This window comes from Macrosteles quadrilineatus, unplaced genomic scaffold (genome assembly GCF_028750875.1).
Source record: "Macrosteles quadrilineatus isolate MER2022 unplaced genomic scaffold, UCM_ALF_1.0 Scaffold_8__2_contigs__length_117827958, whole genome shotgun sequence".
Classification (NCBI taxonomy): Eukaryota; Metazoa; Arthropoda; class Insecta; order Hemiptera; family Cicadellidae; genus Macrosteles; species Macrosteles quadrilineatus.
The window spans coordinates 79,286,628-79,292,627 of NW_026542601.1; positions in this window are offsets into that span (position 1 = coordinate 79,286,628).

Consider the following 6,000-nt stretch of genomic DNA (forward strand, 5'->3'; position numbering starts at 1 on the left):
CACCAATATGTAATTTCCTTTCCTTCAGATAGCTAATAAACTTTCTTTGATAAAAATATTTGCATTTTCATTTGAAATTTTCCCGAGGTCAAGTACCTACCTACTCTTTTTAATATTTTCAAGAAATGTTAAGTTTACATTCCCAATTCTGTACAACTCAAAACCAGACCTCCAGAAGGAAAATATTTCAAATGTCCCTTCCTCGTTCCAATCTGTACCGAGTTAACACCACCCAAGGTATTTCTCTGGAGAAGTGGGTCTGCAAATTGTACGATTTATATTCATGAAAACAAGAGTGTATTCGGGCGGGGTGTTGGCTAGTTTCACAGCACATAAACGCCGAATCACCCGCGCCTTGTGCGCAAGGCCGTGTCGGGGCGAGTGACTCATGTGGGGAGGTCGGAGGATCACATACTGGGGAAGATCGGGAGTATTCAAAACTATTGCTAAGTCTATTTTGTAAGAAAGGGTCAAAAACAGTAATGTTAAAGCTTTTCAAACACCTAATATTCGTGTGGATATTACGGGTATCGAAATCTAGGTTAATCAGTAAAAACTGTAACATGTATTCATTCAATGTGTGCTAGTCGATAAAATACAATTTTCCTGTGTGTCTAGACACACTACTTAGTGGGTCAACAATCTTGATAAAAACTAAGAGTGTACCAAAACTACACAGGCAACTGGACCAAAATTTATCATTATAGTTTCCAAATACTCCTTCAGATACGGTCTCCCGCGCACGCGTAGGGAAGGGAACCTTGTCACTGTACAAACAGTTTCAGAGGAGCACCAGTGGTTTTCGTAGTACAGGTACCACTTTTCGTAGAAGCACTTGTAGTAGTATAGTGCAGTGTGTGTCGAAGTAGTACTTGTCATAGTTTGTTGTACTTGTGAAAGTAGTGTTTGGTGTTTGTCGTAGTTATGCTCTGTTCATAGTAGCGCTGGTTGGTCATAGTAGTGACCAACGTTTGTCGTAGTAGTATTTGTGGTAGTACTGTTTGTCAGGGTAGTACTTGTTGTAGTACTTTTTGTCCTAATAGTATTTGTGGTAGTGCTGTTTGTCATCCTGTAGTGAATGTCGCAGTAGTACTTGTAGTACTGTTTGTCGTCGTGTAGTGGATGTCGCAGTAGTACTTGTCGTAGTACTGTTTGTCATAGTGCAGTGAATTTCGCAGTAGTACTTGTAGTACTGTTTGTCATAGTGCAGTGAATGTCGCAGTAGTACTTGTCGTAGTACTGTTTGTCGTCCTGTAGTGAATGTCGCAGTAGTACTTGTAGTACTGTTTGTCGTCGTGAAGTGGATGTCGCAGTAGTACTTGTCGTAGTACTGTTTGTCATAGTGCAGTGAATTTCGCAGTAGTACTTGTAGTACTGTCATAGTGCAGTGAATGTCGCAGTAGTACTTGTAGTACTGTTTGTCGTCCTGTAGTGAATGTCGCAGTAGTACTTGTAGTACTGTTTGTCGTCGTGCAGTGAATGTTGCAGTAGTACTTGAAGTACTGTTTGTCGTCGTTGTGCTTGTTGCAGTAGTATTTGTCGTAGCCCTGTTTGCCGTTGTTGCAGTAGCACTTGTAGTACTGTTTGTCGTCGTTGTGCTTGTCGCAGTAGTATTTGTTGTAGCCTTGTTTGTCGTTGTCACAGTAGTACTCGTAGTACTGTTTGTCGTAGTGCAGTGAATGTCGCAGTAGTACTTGTAGTACTAAGTACTGTTTGCCGTCGTGTAGTGAATGTCGCAGTAGTACTTGTAGTACTGTTTGTCGTCGTGAAGTGAATGTCGCAGTAGTACTTGTCGTAGTACTGTTTGTCGTCCTGTAGTGAATGTCGCAGTAGTACTTGTGGTACTGTTTGTCGTCATGCAGTGAATGTCCCAGTAGTACTTGTAGTACTGTTTGTCGTCCTGTAGTGAATGTCGCAGTAGTACTTGTAGTACTGTTTGTCGTCGTGCAGTGAATGTTGCAGTAGTACTTGTAGTACTGTTTGTAGTCGTTGTGCTTGTTGCAGTAGTATTTGTCGTAGCCCTGTTTGCCTTTGTTGCAGTAGTACTTGTAGTACTGTTTGTCGTCGTTGTGCTTGTCGCAGTAGTATTTGTCGTAGCCCTGTTTGTCGTTGATGCAGTAGTACTTATAGTACTGTTTGTCGTCGTGTAGTGAATGTCGCAGTAGTACTTGTAGCACTGTTTGTCGTGTAGTGAATGTCGCAGTAGAACTTGTAGTACTGTTTGTCGTCCTGCAGTGAATGTCGCAGTAGTACTTGTGGTACTGTTTGTCGTCCTGCAGTGAATGTCGCAGTAGTACTTGTGGTACTGTTTGTCGTCCTGCAGTGAATGTCGCAGTAGTACTTGTACAGTAGTACTGTTTGTCGTAGTAGTATTTGGTTGTAGCCCTGTTTGTCGTAGTGCAGTGAATGTCGTTGTAGTACTTGTAGTAGGTAGTGTTTGTCGTAGTGCAGTGAATGTCGCAGTAGTACTTGTAGTACTGTTTGTCGTCGTGCCGCCCCCCAGCTCGCGTCGGCGTCCCTCACTTTGTACCGTCACGTAGGCGAGCGCCGTAAAGCTGATTAGTGGGGACAGTAAGACCGGCTACCGACTCCGACATTTTAATTTTTTCTTTGCTCATTACGTCTAGACTCGTGATGTCGCAAGCTTTCAACTCCTCGAGAAGCGAAGCCATGAAAATTGGCTTTATGAATGTAACGTGGCGCCCGGAGAGAAGTTTTTCCCCTTCGAGTGAATGGAGCCTGCCTACTCGCGCCGTTAGAAGAAGCGTAATATTACGGAGGGGTTTTAGGTATTTCCGCAACGGGAACTGCACATAATACAGTCATAAATGGACAGATCTAAAACTTCACATATGGAAGTGTCAAAGATTATTAGTGTTCAAGTTGGATTCGCCCATCTTGTGCATATCAGAACTACAACTTGAAATCTACCTATGAAATATATAGAGAGAATACTAAAAAAAACAACACATACACGTTTAGTTAATGTCCCATGAGAAACTAACGTATGGTATACGACAAGAGAAAATTAAATTGCGAAACACTTGCGAAACTAATTTCTTTCTAGCTGCATAACATCCACCAAAGACATAATGTATAAACACTAAGCAGTGTTTGATAAAGTAGCATATAAATTTATCTATGAACAATCTACTACTTCTTGACTCATCACTAATATGACGTGACGTGTTTTAACTTTGAAATCGGTTAGTGAAAGTAATTATTAATTCACTTTTTTATAAAAGATGATGATAGGTTTAATGAAATTGATCTAATTTTTGCACGTCCTAATGGGCTTCAAAGGCTTTTGCCGACTCAAGTACTACAAACTTTATTTCTGTTGAACGATTGTAACAGAGCGTTATAAAAACTTTAGTTGGTCTTATTCCATTCTTTTGAAGCTCGTTTTTTGTGTCTAGTTCATGTTGGTGACACTGATCGCTAGTGTAGACGAAATTTTGTTTCTGTTATTTTAGGGTTAATTTCAGTAATTTCACGATGTGTGCTTTAATGTTTGGTTATATAACTAGTTCCCTAGTTATTGTTCGTGATTGGATAGTTGTATTAGGTTAAACAAGGTTTCATATTCCTGAAATAACAAGAAACGGATTGTAAACAAAACACGACTTCTACAGTGCACCGGACAGAACTAACTATAAAATTGTCTTCAGACGTTCCATAAGGATGAGAAATCTACTAGGTATTATGTTTATGAGCGTAGCGTACATAAATTGACTAATTTATATAATCTTTGCATTTAAAAAGTCAGGTCAAGATCACATATTACGAATTGTTTATGTTTTGACAGCATGTAATGTAAACTTAAGCAGTTAAACAGCTGATCGCCAATTAGTGCCGGGTCGGACCACCGAGCAGCCAGGGATGATCCCCAGGGAGATGTCACTATCGGGGGATGTGGAGCACACGTGGGGTTGATTAGCCCTAACAAGCCTCCCTAGCAGTTAGAATGTCGTTTGTTGCTCTACAGAACGATTTCCGATCTGAGTCGCACCTAAGTCTGTCAGGTTCATCTCAGAATGATTGTCAGGAGGAGACAGATTGTGCAAACGATGTGAGGAGGTTTTGTGGAGAGAATTTTCTCACCCTACTGAGAGATTTGCTAAATAAATGTAGAAACAAGATTGAGATTGTGTTAAAAAGATTAGTAAATATTTAGACAGTTTTATGACAAAGGAATGAACTTTGGGAGGATTTGAACTTTAGTAACAACAATGGGACACATGAAAAGTGAGGAAATATAATGCTTTGTATAGAAAGACGAAAACAAAATTTGAAACAATCCCAGAGCTCTTGTAAGATGAATCTGAAAGTGTTCCGGTCGTACAGTACTTGGTAACCATTATAGACTATTGGTAAACTTTGTTCATAAATTAATTTCGGTAATAATTTATAACCAGTCTAAATGAGCGTAGATTGTTGAAAAGTAAAAATGAGCCACTATGAACAATAATAATATTTTATTTTGTCCTATAGGACGCTAGCTTGACACGAGCCCAGAATTGTTTTGCACATTCTTCAGGCTAGACCTAGTGGTTGCGGCACTATCACTTAGATAAAATCCATCGGTGATTTGGCGAGATTTGAACCCGAAGCCTCAGGGACCGAAGTCCCGCGCTCTAACCACTAGACCACCTCGCTCCCCGAGTAGTATTGGAAATATATTATATCAGTAATTAATTAAATGTTACATATAAATTACCATATGATTAAATATGTTGTAATAAAATTAGCAGAACAAATTTATATGAGCGTCTAAAATATTACAAAATTTTTAGTTTGATCATACTCAAATCGAATTCAATATTGGCTTGGATGGTTAATTTACAGTAAAACGTAACATAATATCGTTCACCACAAAACAATTGTTCATCGTTGTCAAAGTGTAACTCGCAAAAAAACTTTCAAATCATACACAGGATTCACAAAATAAATTTGTTTCCAAAACCGTTTCGGACCGGACAGATGGCTATCGCGGAACTAACTCGTTGCAGTCACACTTCCCTTCCCGCCAAAATCAGAATCACTTCCCGCCAACGCCACTAATCACAGCTGATAACGACACCACCCTGCTATAAATCGCGCCACCCTCCCCCACGACCCGGACAACTCAATAAACTGGTGGATTAGGGAGGATCTCTAATTTTACACCAATTTGGAGTCAATTATTGATGTACACTCGGTCCTCAGTTAGTGGTTGACTAAGTCTCAATATATGAGAAACACGTTGAATCAAGTTTTGTCAATACACTGTTCAATAATTTTATAGCAATGATGAATAATAAGTTTTTCAATAATTGTTGTAGGTTTGGCTGACTTAGAAAATAGGGTTATTAGACTACGTACCCATCAAGTGTTAATAGTCAATATGCAAAAGTCAAGATAAGGGCTCGTCTTTATTTAATGGTCAACATTTTTGTTTCATTTTGTCAAATAAACTGTTTATTCAATATATATTTTTCACTATAGGTAAGATTTACTTACGTTTGCATGAAGTTGTAAAATGTTTACTCCTTCATTCTTTTACCTTCAGACAAAAGTAAGTAAATCTTACTTATGGTAAAAATATTAAAGGTGTCAAGGTTGATATAAAATTAATATATTTTTCAGTAACTAAAATATCAGTTTAAAGCGAAAATGAGTAAAAATACTGCTAGACGTTTCGTTTTCCCTATAAATTGTATGGAGTTCAGATTTAGCATTTATTTCTAAACATAAACTATTAGGTACCGGTAACATGGTTTATTTATCATCAGAAACATAATAGAGTAGGACCTTGGTAACAAGACTCTCGTGGGGATTATTAAATAAGACTTGTTATCAATAATGACTTCTTATCAAGGTTTGCAATCACATGTGAATAGGAGTAAAATAAATTCTAGGGGATTTAAAAACCAGACTTGTTATCAAGGGTGACTTGTTATTGAGGGTCTCGTTATCAAGGTTCCATGTAAGGTATTATTCCATAATTATTATCATTAT